We start from the raw sequence: 9661 nt of genomic DNA, 5'->3' as shown, positions 1-9661 counted from the left end.
CTAACTCCCAGCACCTCAGGATGTGACTGTATTTGGAGACAGGGCCTTTGAAGAGGGGATTAGGTTAAAATGAGGCTGTTAAGGTGGGCCCTAATCCAATCTCACTAGTGTTCTTTTAAGAAGAGGAAATTTGGACAAACAGAAGAGACACCGGGGATGTGTGCACATAGAGGAAAGGGCACATGAGGACACAGAGTAAAGGTCACCATCTACAAGCCCAGGAGAGAGGCCCCAGGAGAAAACAGATCTGCTGACACTCCCATCTGGAACTCCGAGGCGCCAGAACTGAGATAAGATACATTTCGGCTGTCTAAGCCACCTGGCCTGTGGTAATTTGTTATAGCCCCAGCAGGCCAATCCACAGGCACCGGAGGGAGGCAATAGGCAGTAAAAAGGGGGAGGATCTCAGACAAAAGCCCAGTTTCCTCCTTATGCAGGATTGGAACTCTCAGGTCACAGAGCCCGAGTTCGGATACAGGGGGTGTTCAGCCCAACAAGGTCGACTGAGCCCCCCACAGGATCTCATGTAAAGTAGTGTATCTATAATAATGGGGAGTTACAGATTATAGGAAAGGCTCTCAGAGGGTCCTTCCAAATCCCCAAGGGATTTTCCTTCATTATAGAATGTGAGAATTACTGTCATAAATATCATGTAAAAGTTCTATAGCAGCAAACTCGCAGTATAAAAATATACCAAAAGGTCTTTTCCAGAGTTCATGTTAATACACCAAAAATAATCTCAGAAAAATTTAGAGGTCCATGAATTCAGATTTGATTCAATACATTTTCTCTAAAATCTCTAACAATCCCCAGATTTAGCCAACCCGATAATATTACCACTTATGGCTGGGTGCAGTGGCTCACGCCTGTAATCCCAGCACTTTGGGAGGCCAAGGCGGGTGGATCATCCAAGGTCAGGAGTTCGACACCACCATGACCCACATGGTGAAACTCTGTCTCTACCAAAAATATAAAAATTAGCTGGGCGTGGTTATGGGCGCCTGTAATCCCAGCTACTCGGGAGGCTGAGGCAGGAGAAGCACTTGAACCTGAGAGGCGGAGGTTGCAGTGAGCCGAGATTGTGTCGCTGCACTCCAGCCAGGGTGACAACAGCAAAACTCCATCTCAAAACGAACAAACAACAACAAAACAACAACAACAAATATATGTGTGTGTGTGTATGTATATATATAATCACTTATTCTTTTCTAGAATCTCAAAATAAGCAGCTAAATTAATTTCTTGGGGGCAGTCAAGAAAAAGTTCATCCAAGTCTGCGTAACATGTGAACAAGATCTATTTCCCATTGATGATCCCACAGAGTGGACTCTAAGCAAAGAGGAATAAAACCCCCATCGGCCCAGGAAGGGAAAAAGAGCCAGGTTTCTGGTGCTTCTTGAAAGGATCTGCCTCAAAGTCCAATTCTAATAAACACCTCAGTGAGGAACAGGTGATTGCATTGCATTGGTAGAAGTCTCATTTATCATTGAGTCCACTGTAATTATTCTGACCTATTCTATTTCATACCAAAATAACTCTGGAGGAATCCAATGGAGTTTGGCAGGAACACCTTTGGGGGGATAAAAAGAAACGTAGCTTTTGCAGTGTCGTTCTTTAATATAAACCACAAAAGACTGTGTAGGGGTGGGGGTGTCTACTCAAATCACAGAGGTGAAATGACTTAAGACATGAGATCCAATAATAAGAAAAGATTACATAAATCCTAAAACGTTATAGAGTATAAAAATGTACACCCTTTAAAAGTATTGTACGACATGGTCAAGTTTTAAGGAAAGAAAGAAAGAAAGGGCTTAATGAATCCACCTCTTCTAAAGAAATTGGTCCCCCAAATTTCCATTTCATTGCCATGACAACTAGTACTCCATCATTGCCATGGTAACCAGCTGAATAGCATTAGTCTAAAGACAAGCTCTCTGATTGGGTGACCAACGAAAGCCATTAGGTGCCCCACCACAATGCTGAAAGACTGTTTTGCAATCACTTTGACCTATTTCTAGCTTTTCAATGTGTTTTAATTCTCCAATGTGTTTCCCTAAAACCAAATGTTTTTGGAAGGAGACAATTTCAAGAAGTATATAATAACTGTATTCCTGCATGTCCCTGCTAAGTTCAAGACCATTTGTTTTCTATCCCAGAAGTGTGGTAATGTATGACAGCCATACCCTTCACCATGCCTTGCAGTTTAATTATGACATCCCCTCTGTTACAGCAACTAGGCACGCTAGCCACATCTAAAACCAGATGTTGGTTGCTGGTGACAACAAGCTGCCTTCTTTGTTTGATGAAGCCACTGACAAGCTGAACTGCAAGGAAACTTTGAGGGTGGGGAGTGACAATCTGGTAAAATAACAGAGGGGGGCTGGGTGCAGTTACTCATGCCCATAATCCCAGCACTTTGGGAGGCCGAGGCAGGCAGATCATCTGAGGTCAGGAGTTCGAGACCAGCCTGGCCAACATGGTGAAACCCTGTCTCTACTAAAAAAAAAAAAAATTAGCCAGACATGGTGGTGGGCACCTGTAATCCCAGCTACTTAGGAGCCTGAGGCAGGAGAATCGCTTGAACCCAGGAGGCAGAAGTTGCAGTGAGCAGAGATTGTGCCATTGCACTCCAGCCTGGGTGACAGAGCAAGACTCCATCTCAAAAATAAATAAGTAAATAACGGGGGGAAGGGACACATGCATATGGACGTGCTCTTGTTTATATGTGCATGTAAACTAGTATTTACAATTTTAAAATGGCTTTTAAAAAATGCTCTCCTTTTAAAAAGGCTGTTGAGATGATGATGATGATTGATGATGATGGTGGTGATTACTATTATTATTTTATAGATGGGGCCTCCCTATGCTGCCCAAGCTGTTCTTGAACTCCTGAGCTCAAGCAATCCTCCCACCTCAGCCTCCTGAGTAGCTGGGGCTACAAGTATGTGCCACTGTACTTGGCTCACTGTTAAGCTTTTTAAAAAAAAACATATTTTCCAGCTGATAATCTTGCTGGCTACTTGCTCAATGCCAACTGCATATATATTCATGAATCACTCACAGCACACTGTTGGAAGCAGAGATACCTTGGGAAACCTATTCCACCCCTAGCCCACCCCCTCTCTAGTTGGACCATACTTTTGTTAGGTGTATACTGTTGAGAAACTTCCTTGAAAAATTCCAGCTCTGGACTTTCATAAAATATGTGTTGAGAACCTTCCAATAGGCAGTGCCAGAGTTGCTAAAGCAACGGACTTGAAAGTGCAATCTAGTTAGAAGGCAGGGAGTTAGAGAACGGAGGGAAGGCACCTGCCTTGAAACTGGGCTTGCAGAGCACATACAACTGAATATCACAGATCAATGAAAACCAAGATTTCTCAAGACACCTTTATCAATTCAACACATATTTCAGAGCAGCTGCTAAGTAGCACTCATCTAAATGCTCAAGATTCAGTGACAGGAAGCCCTGCCCTTGTGGAGTCAACATTCACATTTTACATGAGAGTGGGAAAATGGCAATAGTTCATATCCAAGAATAGAACTATTTTGTGTGGAATGACAGAAATTATGGGGTACTCCAACCCTGAGCATTCCTTGGCATGGCCACTGGTGCTTGTTATGCCCCAGCCACTGTGCAAAGGCTGGAAATGCAAAGGTCAGCAGAAATGGGCTTAGGCCTTGGCCTCAGGAAGTTTATAGAACAGAGAGGAAGGGAGTTGCTCAGAAGTAAATGGTCAACCACTTACAATGGTGATCAGGACTCCGAAGGAAAGGAACCGAAGAGCCCTCTGCCAAAGGAGACTGAGCAGGGCTGGGCAGAAACAGGGCTGGAGTGCCCGAGGAAGTGATGACTGAGATGAGGCCTGAGGGATGCAGGGATAAAGGGTGACATAAGATAGAGGGTGAAGAAAAGCATGCAAGACACAGGGAATACCTAGGGCTGCTCCTCAGACCCAAACAGAGCCAGGGAAGAACGCATGTGACAAGCCTGGGGAAGGGGCCGGGCTCCACACGCAAGTGGCGGTGTTTATTAAAAATAAATCCTTAGATCACGAAGCCATGTACTAAGTCAGAATGTGCTCCCTAATCAATTTAATATGAATCTGTACATGGAAAACAATGTTTTTGTTTGTGGTTGGAGATGATAATAAAGAGGATATGGTTTGGTTTGAGATTAGAATAAAGAGGATTTCAGCACAACAATTTTTGAGCACCACTTACATGCCAACACTAAGTGTAAAAAGACAAAAGACCCAGTACCTGTTCCTTACAGCTTAGTCATACACGCAGAACTATATGCAAATCCATCTAGAATACCCAGAAAGTGACAAGGGAGAAAGGTACATGCATGGGACAACCTTCACCTGAACATTTGCATCTAGACTAGCCCAGGAGAAACGGTAGCTACTATTGTTAGCCCACTGCCTTAGAGAAAAAGGCACTCAAAGTATCAGTTGAATTACCCCATAGGGTACCACTATGAAGATCAGAGTTTTATTTGAAGATCTGTTCTGAACCGCCAGAGAAAATTCTGTTTCTCCCTCCTAGGAAAGAATTCAGCAACAGTAGTTTCTTATCTAGCCACAGTACCAGGATAAATTCATTTTAAATGCATGCATGAGAATAGAAACATGCACAGCTAGCACCAAGAGAACAGATGTAACCCATGAGAAATGATTAAAAGTTTAGAATATGCCTCATAGGGGGAAAAAATTCAATAGCTACCAAAATGAGTCTTTCTACACAGCTAGAACAGAGTCCAAGGGAAACCCTCTGACCCAAGATAAGGAATCCCACAGGCAGAGTGACTAATACTAACAGATGGATTTGGTCTCTTCAAAGCCATTTAGAAATGAAAAGCACTGCATCCAAATGTTTATCATCACTGTTAATAATTGCTATTTTTGCCTCTATCTTCATTATCTAAACGTGACAGAGTAACTCAGATCACACAATTCATACAAGTACCGCAAGATAGAGACAGAAGACCTGAATGGAAATCTCAGAGCATGCTTCCACTTCACAAAGGCATAGTCTCTGTCAAATAAACAAGATTTAAAGTACGGGAAGCAACAATACCACAAATAAAATTGCTCCCTGGCAAGGGAGAACACCTTACTATGAATCTGTTTTATAGAGTCTCAGAATTTTCTATTTAGAAGGAAACCTACAGGCCCCTATAGACCAACCTTCAACATAATTGCTATCCTCGTCATTGGATTAAAAAAATGAAAGGAGGGGAAAAAGGACAGAAAGGGGAAGAAAGGGAAAGAAGAAGAGAAGAAAAAAGGGAAGGGGAAGAAGGAAGAAAAATTCAAGTGAATGAAACAGTACAGGGATGAAATCATAATCCTGCAGCTCAACACTTACTTAATTCTCTGTCTCCTCCCAGGTTGACTCCAAATGATTGATACTCACTAGTTAGGAGGTCTGATCAGGTATAGATAAGCTGTGCCATACAAAAGGCCCCGGGGGGCTTATCCTGCCTTTAAAAATAACTCCAGAGTGCTACATCAAAGCCTTTGCAGAAAATCCATATGCACTCCCAGGGCTCTGACCCATAAAATATTCTTACCAGGGACCTGGATGAGGCCATACACTGTGCAATGACCATGAACCAATGGAAATCTTTTTGAAAACTTGCTGGAAGGTCCACTGTGTAACCTACTTTGTTATGTTTTTTAATCTGGATAAAGGACATTTCAGCCCGTAGCACCCAGGAAGGGTATTATGTGAATAAACGAGGTGTTCTCTTTCATGACTAATTTCTGTGCTTCTAGATAAATTTCCCTAATGAGGAGTTCTCTATTGAAGTTTTCCTTCTTCCCTTCCTTAGTCCCTCTTCTCTCCCACAAATTATAAGACATGTTTCATACCCTAGAAGAGCTCACAGTCTAATGAGTGAGAGAAGACATTTATTCCTTCATGGAGGTCTGAAATATCATACCATTTCCAGTAGTACAAATAGTTTAGAAGGCTCAAGCCCAAGTCAAGAAGAGACACATCTTACTCCGGCGAACGAGGCAGAGAGTTAAATGCCATGAGAGTGGGATGAACAACTGGGACAGGGTCCTTGAAGGAGAAGAAATTTCTTCCAATAGGGGATATAGGGGAAAACTTAATACAAAAGGTGGCCTTTCCCTGGGTCTTTCAGGAGGCATAGGGTTTTGGCAGATAAAGATGGCAAGAGGTGATGATCTATCCTAGATTAGAGGTTTTCTTTTCTTTTGTCTTGCTTTTGTCGCCCAGGCTGGGGTGCAGTGGTGTGATCTTGGCTCACTGCAACCTCTGCCTCCAGGGTTCAAGTGATTCTCCTGCTTCAGCCTCCCGAGTACCTGGGATTACAGGCACCTGCCACCACACCCAGCTAATTTTTTGTATTTTTAGTAGTTGTATTTTAGTGGTTTCACCATGTTTGGCAGGCCGGTCTCGAACTCCTGACCTCAGGAGTTCTGCCCACCTCAGCCTCCCAAAGTGCTGGGATTACAGGTGTGCGCCACTGCACCCAGCTGATCACAAGTTTTCTTTTTTTTTTTGAGATGGAGTCTTACTCCGTCACCCAGGCTGGAGTGCAGTGGCCAGATCTCAGCTCACTGCAAGCTCCGCCTCCCAGGTTTACGTCATTCTCCTGCCTCAGCCTCCCCAGTAGCTGGGACTACAGTTGCCCGCCACCACGCCCGGCTAGGTTTTTTTGTATATTTTTTAGTAGAGACAGGGTTTCACCATGTTAGCCAGGATGGTCTCGATCTCCTGACCTCGTGATCCACCCGTCTCGGCCTCCCAAAGTGCTGGGATTACAGGCTTGAGCCACCGCGCCCGGCCTGATCACAGGTTTTCAAACTGCAATCCCTGGGCCTGCAGCATCAGCAACACTTAGAAATGTAAAAGCTAGGGTCTTACCGTTGACTTGCTGAATCAGAAATGAGTCTGAGCATGCTTTGTTTAGCATCCCAGTGATTCTGATTCATACTTTAGTTGGAGAATCAATAATCTAGATTTAAGATCCTTAGCCTGGGGTCTGTGAACTTGGATACGGAAAAAATACATCTTTATTTCCCCTAATGTCTAACTGAAATTTAGCATTTCCTTCCATTGTCAATGTAGGCCATAAATTGCCATGATAATTATTAGGACCAATGCCATATCTTGTTATTAAATGTATTAATAAAGAATGCACACAACATGGCAGATTTTTAAATATTTTTATAATTGTATTTCAATATAATTGGTTTCTTTGTAATTCTGTGTATCATTTTATACATTAAAAACATTGTGAGAAAGTGTTTGTATGCTTTGCAGGCTGCCAATGAGATCTCATCTTTTATCATACCAAAAATGTGAAGCACCCCTGGTCTAGGATTCCAGGCAAAAAAAAACTTGGAGCAAAGGCAAGAAAATACATGGCCAGGCAAGAAAATACATGGCCGACCAAGTATTCCATTTTGCATAAAACTGAGGTAAAGCAAGGAAACAGCGAAAGAGAAAAAAAAAAAAGGCTGAACCTGATTGTCAGAACTGGACTTCTTCCATCAGACTCTGGGGAGCTACTTAATCAAGACTTTTTAAAAAGAGGGAGCGGGGCCGGGTGCGGTGGCTCACACCTGTAATCCCAGCACTTTGGGAGGCTGAGGCGGGCGGATCACGAGGTCAAGAGATCGAGACCATTCTGGCTAACACGGTGAAACCCCATCTCTACTACAAATACAAAAAATTACCCCAGTGTGGTTGCAGGTGCCTGTAGTCCCAGCTACTCGGGAGGCTGAGGCAGGAGAATGGCGTGAACCCGGAAGGCGGAGCTTGCAGTGAGCCGAGATCGCGCCACTGCACTCCAGCCTGGGCAACAGAGCCAGACTCCGTCTCAAAAAAAAGAGGGAGCAAGAGGCAGAGCCAAAGAGACACAACCAGCTCAAGGTTTTCAAATAATTCCCTAGCAAAGGTAAGAAGGCAGGCCTGGAAGAGAAAGAAACAGAAGGTGAAAGACCAAGCAGGAGATGACGTTTCTAATCCAGGCTTGACTAATAGCCCAAAGTGAAGAAAGAACTGACTATGAAAATGGAACGAATATGAGAGTGCTGTGAAGATTCAGCAGTGACTAAAACAGAAGAATCAAACATGACTCCAAAGTCTGAAGAGAGGGCGACTGGGACAAGAGTCATACTAAGAAAGAATTAAGGATGCCAAGTGGAGCAAGTCTGGGGAAGGAAAATGCTGAGTTGCCTACAGGATATCCGGGTGAAAACATCCAGCAGTAATTTATCTGCCTGGGACAGTACTGACCTTTAAGACTTACTATATCTCCTGAATAGCCTATTTGGACTTCATCAGGAGCTTTTCTCAAACAGGGATTTTTATCTTGGGGGCCCATGGACTCATGGGGAGTCCCATGAACCTCCCAAATTATTAAAGCAAATTCTATTTGTGTTCATGGACATCTAGGGAGAGGTATGTACTTTCATTACAAACTCAAGGAGCACTAAACTCCCTTTTCCCTCACAAAAATATTAATACTCTCCATTCATCCTTCTAAACACTCCAAACAAGGTAAGCCCTCTTGTCTGAAAATTTGGGAAGGCAGCATGAGTCTCAGAACAAACAGAGAATGCCTCAGGAACAAAGCAGCAGCAGCAGTTACAGTCATGTATGGATGGTTCTGAGTCAGGAGATGCTCACTGCACAGTCACCAGATGAGGAAGGCATTTGGAATGTCTTGGTTAAAATTCACTGGAAATGACAGAAGACTTTCTGACTCACCTCTTGAGCCAATTCTTGCCTGAATACCTGTCTCTACAAGAGCAGTCATTAATGCCCCAACCTTAAACAGTAAAAATGGTCATTTTTATAAACCTCATACCGCTCAACTCGCCACTGTCCAAAGAAGCCGAGCTGCACGGGTTGTCCCAGGATGGAAACGAAGCCACAGCCAAGGAGCTGTGTCTTGCTTTAGTGTTGCCATCTACTGGCTGGTCTTCATGGACTCTCATTCCCAATCTTTTCACTGCCAAAGGAAAGATTTTGCAATTAGGCTGCTTTTTTGACACAAAGCCTCTCTAGAGAGTTCAGACCCCAAGAGGTTAGAAAAAAAAAAAAATTAACAGCAACCTACCAGCTCCAAAAACAAAGTAAGGCAATACCAAATGTCAACAATGTTACTAGGAAGCTTCAGCATTGACTAATAGAGTTTATGGTGAATGCTCCCTAAATGTTTGTTAGCCCCACATAATTAAGACAAAAAAGATGCTTTAAACGTGTTGTATATGAAGTGATAATGAATAAGCAGAGGATTGTGCCCACAGGATGGAATAGGAAAATAATAGCATTGAAAATTGTTATTGTTATTGTTATTGTTTCATTAAAAGTAATTCCCTTTGCTAGGCTGTGTGTAGAAAGTGGTTTTTGTGGTAAGCTTAATAAACATAGTGCCAGGGACTCTGGCTGAATAGCTGAGAGTTAGAATTGAATGGGTTCTCACATACCCCATGAAGACAGGAAGGAGGGACCAGGTTCCCCAAGTGAGGACTTTGTTGCTCTTATTGAACTACAGTGAAAGGGTCTTGTACACCTACTTCTTAAGCCCATGGCACTGACCAGAACAGCAAAGACTGTCTTTATTAACGAATGCCATAGTAACTCTTTTCACTATTCTTTTGTGTGTGTGTGTGTG

This window comes from Mandrillus leucophaeus, unplaced genomic scaffold (assembly GCF_000951045.1).
Source record: "Mandrillus leucophaeus isolate KB7577 unplaced genomic scaffold, Mleu.le_1.0 Scaffold132, whole genome shotgun sequence".
In the NCBI taxonomy this organism is placed as follows: Eukaryota; Metazoa; Chordata; class Mammalia; order Primates; family Cercopithecidae; genus Mandrillus; species Mandrillus leucophaeus.
This window is presented reverse-complemented; position numbering follows the sequence as displayed.